This window comes from Helicoverpa armigera, chromosome 24 (assembly GCF_030705265.1).
Source record: "Helicoverpa armigera isolate CAAS_96S chromosome 24, ASM3070526v1, whole genome shotgun sequence".
In the NCBI taxonomy this organism is placed as follows: domain Eukaryota; kingdom Metazoa; phylum Arthropoda; class Insecta; order Lepidoptera; family Noctuidae; genus Helicoverpa; species Helicoverpa armigera.
The window spans coordinates 9,625,946-9,635,468 of NC_087143.1; the positions used below are offsets into that span (position 1 = coordinate 9,625,946).

The 9,523-nt window shown below is 36.0% G+C and overlaps 1 non-coding gene across 1 annotated transcript; it reads left to right on the forward strand.

Moving 5' to 3' along the window:
• The first annotated feature begins 7,821 nt into the window (after window positions 1-7,821).
• Trnal-caa (transfer RNA leucine (anticodon CAA)) lies at window positions 7,822-7,936 on the forward strand. The gene is made up of 2 exons: window positions 7,822-7,859; window positions 7,892-7,936. It is a non-coding gene; the product is annotated as a tRNA-Leu (tRNA).
• The last annotated feature ends 1,587 nt before the right edge of the window (window positions 7,937-9,523 follow it).

Genomic DNA, 9,523 nt, shown 5'->3' on the forward strand with positions numbered 1-9,523 from the left:
TTTTGTGTCACACAGGACGACAGTAAGTATCCACCGAAACACTTTCAAAGATCTGATGAACGAACAAATCAGACCTGACTTGGTCACCTGGGGCCAATCAGAGCTCTATGAAGCGATCATATGCTTTGGCTCCTACTGTTATTGTGGTTTCTGAAAATTTTTTCACCTCATTCAACGATGAATGTAATTCTGATGGTACTATTAAGAACACTTGCTTAGCGCAGAAGCTGACGTTGGCAGGTCGACTCTTTTGACTTCTCGAATAGGATACCATTGGTTTTTGTGCAATGCACACCTGCAATGCATGCTGGATTAGGATAGGATACAGGTGGATAGGATTTGCAACAGAAAACAATTCTGTCTTTGCGATTGAATGACATCAAACGTAGTTTTATATAAAAGGTGTTTTTTTAGACTTGGCTCGGGTCTTACTGAGACTGTTCGTAATCGTGACCAGTGTATTTGCGATCAGAAGTTGAAAGTAAAGGTAGAATTCCGTGGGTCGCGGCTTACGCAGCCGCGCGCGGCTTACGACAGTCGTCGGCCGCGCGCGACAATAGTCAACCTATGAAAATGTATGGCGCCGCTGCCGAGGCTCGCGACAGTCGCGCGCGGCCGACGAATTTCGTAAGCCGCGCGCGGCATTGTGTTGAAATTAGTAGATTTTGTTCGTCCGTTCCCTCTAGTCGAAGTGCTAATTGATATCCTTGAAGAAGAAGAGGATGACGGCTGTATTATGAAAATAGATTACCAATCGACCCTATTTTTAAAAAGTAGAAATGATGAAGGATACTACCCAATACTGATTCAAAAGCATTTGTATTGTAATGAAAACAAAAGGAAGTTTTGCCGACTAAATAAAAAACATTTCAATTCTGGTTTTACTAAAATTATATAGATGTTACTAAGCGCTAGACCATGTTGAGATGCATACGGCCGCGCGCGGCTTACGAAATTCGTCGGCCGCGCGCGACTGTCGCGGACCTCGGCAACGGTGCCATACATTTTCATAGGTTGACTATTGTCGCGCGCGGCCGACGACTGTCGTAAGCCGCGCGCGGCTGTCGTAGCCGCTATCCACGGAATTCTACCTTAAGCATGTCTCTGGTATGCGACGCGCAATTTGTACGTTTTCAGACGCATAAAGCATTTTACGTGTGTATGGTATTAAATTCTGCACATGAGGAATTGAATCGATCTCAGTGGCGGCGTGCACTTGGAGAGGCCTATGGCTAGGATTTTGATGTGGCACGGCAAACTGACAAACACTATTGAAATGTCTATCGAAAAATTACACTACGTGTTAAAATATGGTGAATTACGGGAAATGCACAACTCCATCTGTTGGAATAATAATCCTCTATAAAGAATGTATGGTAATTTATTGTCATTTACCACCTCGCTCCTTTGACAAATTTTATGCATTTTATTTAACACAGATTACCACAGATGGAGTTACTTTAACCTTGGCTAAACAAAATTTTCATTTTTTTTTCTTCCGAAGTTACTTATGATGGTGTGATTTTCTGTGTAAAGGTTAATAATAGGCCGATCAACTAAGATAAGTACAACATTCAAATGTACAGTTTTGACAAACAGATTGCGTGTCGTAATATTTTATCACATTTTATTTCATCTTGAATTCACAAAATTAATCATATCTTTTGATAGAGTGAATCGATTTCGATGAAACAAAAACTAAGTAATACCCCAAGTTACGTAGAATTTTTGTATATAAGCATTGTCTGCATTGAATTCGTAGATTTTACGTGAATCCCGAACAAACAAACAGATAAACAGACAAACAGACAAAAATGACAAAAATGATGGAAATGGGTTCTGTTAGTTATCCTTTAACATGCTGGCTATTTTTTTTTGTCAATTTCTTCAATGTACAAAAATTACTTTTCTACAGATTTATTATATGTATAGATGTATATGAAATGTAACCGAAGTAAAATGAAACTTGTCATTTCAATTTCGTTTAATTTTCTAAGAACAAAACTTCTTTTTAAATCAAGTATGACTATGAAACGTGATTGTAAAAAAAATAGTTTCCGAAAGTTTGGTATTACCTAATGGTATCGACTTCAAAATATTTCAATCTTTTTGGATAAGCATCAGGGACAAGGATAATTAACAATTACTTGTTCAATATTTTTTTAATGATGAACTTCATCTCCCAAGCCTTGGGGGTACTATTGGGGTCGGCTTCCAATCACCTGTTACGGCTACTAGTAATAGTACTAGCGTTTTACAAGGAGCGACTGCCCTATCTGACCTCCTCAACCCAATTACCCGGGCAACCCAATACCCCTTGGTTAGACTGGTGTCAGACTACTGGCTTCTACTACCCGTAACGACTGCCAAGGATGTTCAAGAACAGCCGGGACCTACTACAGTTTAACCTACAGTTTTTAATCATGATCTTATTATAATTTTTAAAAATATGAATCTGCTATCGCTCCAGTCTTTACGTCCATGGTCGTCCACCTCGTGACTCCGTATTCCAGTAGATAGCAGTCTGATGTGATATCTCGACCATCTCACTTTTGTTCTGTAGATAGGAGTCTTGGGGGGAAAAATAAACTTATTTTGAGGTCAAATTAAAGCGTCGCTCTGGCATTATTTTGCGTTTTGTCAACCGACTTCAAAAAAAGGAGGAGGTTCTCAATTCGGCTGTATTTTTTTTTTTTTATGTTTGTTACTCGATTTCTCAAAGACGCCTGGACCGATTTCAAAAATTCTTTTTTTATTTGAAAGGGTATGCTTGTCATTTGGTCCCATCGTCATCAGGTCAGGATCTGATGATGGAAACTCTGAGAAATCGAGGGCAACTTTCGAAAGTTGTAGGCATACTTAGGGTAAAAACTTGACATTTAGGTGCATGCCTGAAAGCACTATTCAACAGTGAAGGTTTGAAGCTGACCTGATGATGGAGACCAGAGAGGGTCGAGGGAACTCGACAACTGAATATGTAAACTACCTCGTGTTTGGGCTTATATTATTTGTATCGACGAGACCTTTGCAACAGTGCAGGTTTGGAGCTGACCTGATGATGGAGACCAGAGAAGGTCGAGGGAATTCGACAACTGAATATGTAAAATACCTCGTTTTTGGGCTTATATTCTTTGTACTGATGAGAACTTTCGACATATATGGATAGTGACAACTATTCGTATCACTGAAAAGTTGTAAATAAAAAACTTTTTTACAAAAAAATTAAACCGACTTCCAAAAACACTAAAAAGTAAAAAAAAAACGAATTTTATCTGCATCGGCCTAGAAGTCGGTGGCAAAATTAACTTAGTAACATCCATTAGACACCGACTTCTAGGCCGATGCAGATAAAATTCGTTTTTTTTTTTACTTTTTAGTGTTTTTGGAAGTCGGTTTAATTTTTTTTGTTTGTAAAAATGTATTAAACACAGACATGTATTATAAAGTTATCAATAATAATTCAAAATAGGTAATCTAATTCTAATCTTGTTGATGTTGTAAATTATGCATAAAGTGTCTTCTTTTCTAATATTATAATGACATAAATGCGAAAGTATACCCAGTTTCTCAGCCTACATGTGGCGTTTTTACGCAAATACTACGGAATCGACTTAAACGTTTCTCATACAATCAAACAAAAACCTAAAAATAGCTAAAGCCTATTCTCTCGTAAAAGTAGTAGTACTAAAATAAATGAAAAAAAAAACTACGCTCGTAATTTTATGAAAAAATATATGATTTTTAAACACATACCCTTTCCTCGCGTCTACAGTGACGCATATATCTAAATCAAGTTGATTGAAGCAAATTATATTCGAGGAAATTGCAATAAATTTGATTGAAGTCAATCAAGCGAGCGTCGATGTGACGATCTGATTTCCACGTTTATTTTTATATTTTTTCACGTTTTATGATAATGTATTATATTTGGAAGTCTTATTTAATAAGTTATGTATGTCTGTCAAAATGATTGAGGTAGTAGAAAGTGCAGATTTACCTAACTAGTAGTAATTATACAAATATATATATTTTTTAATATTTTTACTGTAAGTGTACTCTAAGTTCTAAATCATGGAACTACTTGTCTTTAATATATCAATCATCCACTACGTATGAACTATATTTTATCGGAATACAAGAGGAAATTCCCTCAGGTCACGTCAAAAATCATTGTGAAAAACGACCAGTCTATAATATTATAATAACAAATTAGCATTCACAACATAAAGTCATGATATTTCACACAAAATGAACAAGATAAACAAAGACTCCGTTAATTATATGCGAACTGCTTGAAAAGCGTTTAAACGTAAATAAACAGAGTAAATTGTAATGTATAATATTATTTCCAGCGGCAGCCTCATCAGGCACACTGTGCACTGTGCATAATTAAGTATTATAACTGCTAGTATGAATAAACGCGTAACAATGAATTATTCCAATAATTATTATTTATTGCACGCGATCGGAATTAATTGATGACTTTATTGAAGAAATTAAACGTATTTATTTGTTGGTAGTTTTATTAGCTTTATGTAGTTTTTTGTTTTGTTAGCTACCTACTGTTTCATGGTATGAATGGAGTTTTATCTGCCCGTTGTGTCGTGGGTTTTATTTCCATAAATTATTTAAATATTTAATGTATGTTTTTAAATGTACCTTTTTTGAAATCTCTGCCTGATTTTTTGTATTTGAAATTGAAACTTTTGACTTTAATTTTCACCCACTGTGAATAGACTGTTTTTTATGTATGGTAGCCTAAACGATAGCGTCTACACAAAAAAAAAATAACCAATTTCACACACCATCTATAGCTCACATACAGGGTGTGCAACACTTATAAGGGTATCGGCTCCCATTGAGCGCGATGCACGTCTTTGAACACGCTTTGTATCGGCTTGTCACGTCCGCGTCGCTTTCACAAAAGACTTCATACTGTATACCACGGAGCAAGGAAGGATGAGGAGATGCGATAATGCAGGTAGGTCAGGCACCTTCTTGTAGGTCCAATTCGTCCTTTGGTCATGACCAATATGACGAGTTACGAGTGAATTAACGAAGCGTTCGGGTTCTTTGACATATTATGTGTCAATGATTTTTGGTATTAAAAAAAATTTTGGGCTCCGAAGAAGGCGTCTAAGGGCGAAAGCAGTAACATTCCTCATAACAGCATTTTGGCGCGCTACTTTCTTAGGAGATTTTCCGTTATGGCACCTCCGCTAATCATTTTGGTCTCCATGGCTGTATACACATACTCTGGTGTTTATAGCAGGATATAAGCCCTTAAAGTTTTTAAAGGAAGGGGTGGTCTAAGATTGAGTTGTGTATCTGTTTGTGGCAGTTTAGATTGTAAACGGATGAATAGATTTCAGTGTGATTTTGTATTGACCTCCAAAACTTCTAAAAAGAGGAAAGAATAATACGTACCTTTGAAAGTTTCTACAAGCTTAAAAACCCCTAAAACTAGTAACATCAGACTGACAAAATCTGCCAGGTCTAGAATTATGATGATCTGTTAAAAACGTGAACTTCTAGACATGGCATGAGTAACTTTTTTGAATATATGTTTCCTAAAACTAACTAGTGTTATTTTTATATTTTCTGAAAACACATCCCCAGGTGAAACAATAAATAACCTCTCATTTTTCTGTTTTATTTCCATCAGAAGCACACTTGCACAGTGTACTATTTCAATTAGAGGTGACCACATAATCACCGCGGCTGCTGCGGCGGTCAAATTTGATTGTTTGACAAATTCCCTCGTTTACTGGTGTTTACACATTTCGGCTAATCAGGGAAACTGTTGGCTTTCAGTTGTGGTTTACGATAATTTATGTAAAAAAGATTTTTTTCTGCTATACTCGGGGTCCCGGGTTCGATTTCTAGGCCAATATACCTATGTATTTGTTACTGACTATCAGCCAACTGAAAATTTGTCGTCTATTGGGTAAAAATTGTATGTAGGTATCTAAAACATAATGTCTTGTTATTGGGATAGTAATAACATGCATTTTTGTAAACAATGTTATTTTCGAAAGCGACAAAAAATGTTTCAGACCAAATATGAAAAGTGTTAAAGAAATTGTTAACAAAACAAAACGAAATAGCAATAAAAAGAAATTGTTCCCCACTTCTAACGTTCAGCAAAAATTCGCCTCATATTTTTGATATAAAAACAAATTCTATATCGACAAAGAAAGGTATTTGCGATAACGAATAACTCGAATCAGAACGTTTACTTTTTTCTCCTTACAACGAATTTATTAAGAAAAATATTCCTTTTACCGCTTTAGAAATATTCGTAACATTTCGCCTGTTTTTTCTCACAAAATTATCGTTAATAATGTTAACAGGTTTTGTTATGGAAATCATGAGTATTTTTTATGTATTTTGTTTATATTTCTCTGCTTGACATAACTGTCTAGCTTTTTTTTTAACGCCGTCAAAAATCATCAATGACCCCTCCCGCTGTGGGTTAGCAGCGGAGAGGGAGTGTCAGACTCTTACTGACTAAAACCCGTCGTGTTTCGTCGTAGGCCTTTTATGTACCAGGGCCGTGCGGTATCTCTTTCGAACAACCTTTTTCTACAGAAACTCGTGTCAATTGTCACTTCTGTTTTTATTAATATTGTTATCAAAAAATGTTTGAATATTTGTTGTAACTTTTCAAAACACTCAAAGATAGCTCATATCACTTCAATATTAACCAATTTGCTCTACTTTTTTTTCACTTCAAGCACTGAACATTTTTGATTTTATCATCAAGTTACAATTGTCTATGAGCAATTATAGCAACTTTGTATCTTGTGGATTAGGTACTTGATTGACTCCATAATTGTTAGCTAGTCAAATGTTATCATTCTATTACTTTATTATATAAAACGTTTATTATTATATAAAACGTTTATTCCAATAAAAATAAAAATACACGTTCACGGCGCGGTCGTACAAACTTACGAGATTCTTAGCCATAGGTAATTAAGTATGTTATGATTAATACGCAAATGCCTGTATATTCGTTTGTAACTCTTTGTCAATTCGGCAATATCTACGTATGAAGACGCTAGTAGTGTCAGCTACACGTTTTCACAAAAGTACTTACTGAAAGAGTCATATAGATATAATTTAATTAAGAACTCGAGAAAAAAGAAAGTAAATCATTACCCACCTCAGAAATAAAAGGGATATATTAACAGTTAAGCAAATAAGTATGTTGTTATACTACTAATAAATACATAATTACGAGTAAAATAAACGACCAAAATTGTCAATATTTGTATTAATTCAAAGAATTTCATGTAGCGAACATATTTATAAAATATTCATAGGTATAATGCAACGTATGAAATAGTGCTTTCATTAAAATGTCATTCCACTCAAAAGTTATTTTGCGAAAATTGAGCGTGAAAATTCTGCTGAAAAATCATTTATTTTTCAAATTAAAATTGTTTGATGGATACTTTTAGTATTCACACTACAGAGTTACAGACTTACCTACATATTTATTTTGCCCAGAAAACTTCTCATCATCGTCATCATCGTCATCAGCCTATCGCAGTCCACTGCTGGACATAGGCCTCTCCAAGTGCACGCCACTGAGATCGATTTTCGGCTTCTTAAAAAAACTTCTCCCAACCGAATAACTGTTTATATTTTCTTTCCAAGTATTATATTTTCAGTTTACCTACTACCTATCTCTGTACCAAGATTTATCTCAATCGTTTCAACCATTTTACAGTAGCGTGACGAGCCAACTCGTGCATACATTAATTGCAATGATTGCATGTAATGCGGTCGATAATTTCGTCACGTCCATCATCTGTCAGGATGGCCGAGCGGTCTAAGGCGCCAGACTCAAGGATGCCTTGCTTACTGAACGTGAGTCGAGTTGTTCTGGTCCTCTCTGAGGGCGTGGGTTCGAATCCCACTTCTGACAAAGTTTTTTTGATTGCTTATCTATTTTTTTTTTGTCAACGAATGGTTTTAGTCATGGTTTATTTCAAAGCGTGGTGATTTCATGCTTGCTCAATGAGGATTGGCGAATTTAGATTTTAAAATCCATGTTTCGTCAAGATGATTTTCCACCACCTTTAACTCCATCATTTCGTCGAAGATCTCTCCATAAAACTTAGACTTACCTATGACCTAACCTAGAATCGAAACTCCACATTCCTACTTTAACTACTAGGCTTCACTTCTAATAATAGCCATCCATGAAAAGCAGCAAGAAAGTAATCATTGCTAAGAGCTAGCGATGCATGTTGCTACATAAGGCAGCTATGACCTACACGCTTCATTATTCCAGTCGGCTTCCAGGTCAAGTGCGCCCTCTAATATGCACGTTAGGCACACAAAAGAACGGCTTCTGAGGGCGGGAAGAAAGTTCCATTGAGGTGCTTATTGAGTTAGAATGTATATTGTTTTATCTTCGTGGTCTGGTATCTGTCGTGGTGGTCTGGTGGGTAAAACACCAACCTCTCAAGTATGATGGGTTCGATTCTAAGCCAGTTAAGCATCAATGTAACTTTTCTAAGTTTGTATCTTTTTTAGGGTTCCGTACCCAAAGGGTAAAACGGGACCCTATTGTTTTCGCTCCTTTGTCCGTCCGTCCGTCCATCCGTCCGTCTGTCACCAGGCTATATCTCATGAACCGTGATAGTTAGAGAGTAAAAATTTTCACAGATGATGTATAATTTCTGTTGCCGCTATAACAACAAATACTGAAAACTAGAATAAAATAAATATTTTGGGGGACTCCCATACAACAAATTTGTTTGCTCATTTTTGCTGTGGTAGATACGGAACCCTTCGTGCGCGAGTCCGATTCGCACTTGGCTGGTTTTTCTTTCTTGGACTGTGACTAGTATGAAATCACCTGTAGCTATATGAAGATAACGAGTTGAGAAATCCGAAAATATGACTACCAGTCTTATCAAGGGGTATTGTGTAGCCCGGGAGCCTGCATGTGAGCTCCAATATTTATCCATCGTTTTATGCAATATTAATATCCTGATAAAAATAACAATGCAATTTTATCGTGAAAGAAAATAAACATTGAAAATATGATACCCCGTCACAATAAAGTAGTTTGAAAGAGAAAATACTTTGTTCAAACAAATACAAAATAACCAGAAAATAACGAGTATTTCTCAGAAATATAGTTTCCCATATTTCATAAGAAACTCAACACTCGAAGCGCTAATCAATAATCCAAGCTGGGAAACACTGAAAAAACAATTTCCCGCTAAATAGAATAATAAAACTTAGGTAAAAAGTGTCGGCTCCACGCCTCAGGGAACACTACTATACATACGCACGGAATAACTTCAGAAGTACCACTTTTAGTTTATTAATTTGCATATGACTCCACACAATACCTCCAGTTCTTCAAATAACTTTGCTTCTTAAAAATTGAATGTTCGATATCTCACGCATGAGTGAATAGTGAGATGTTACGTGAGAAAAGACATTAGGCTACATTTTATCCAGGTGCGGGGTTTGATGTATTTTAAGCAATCAAACT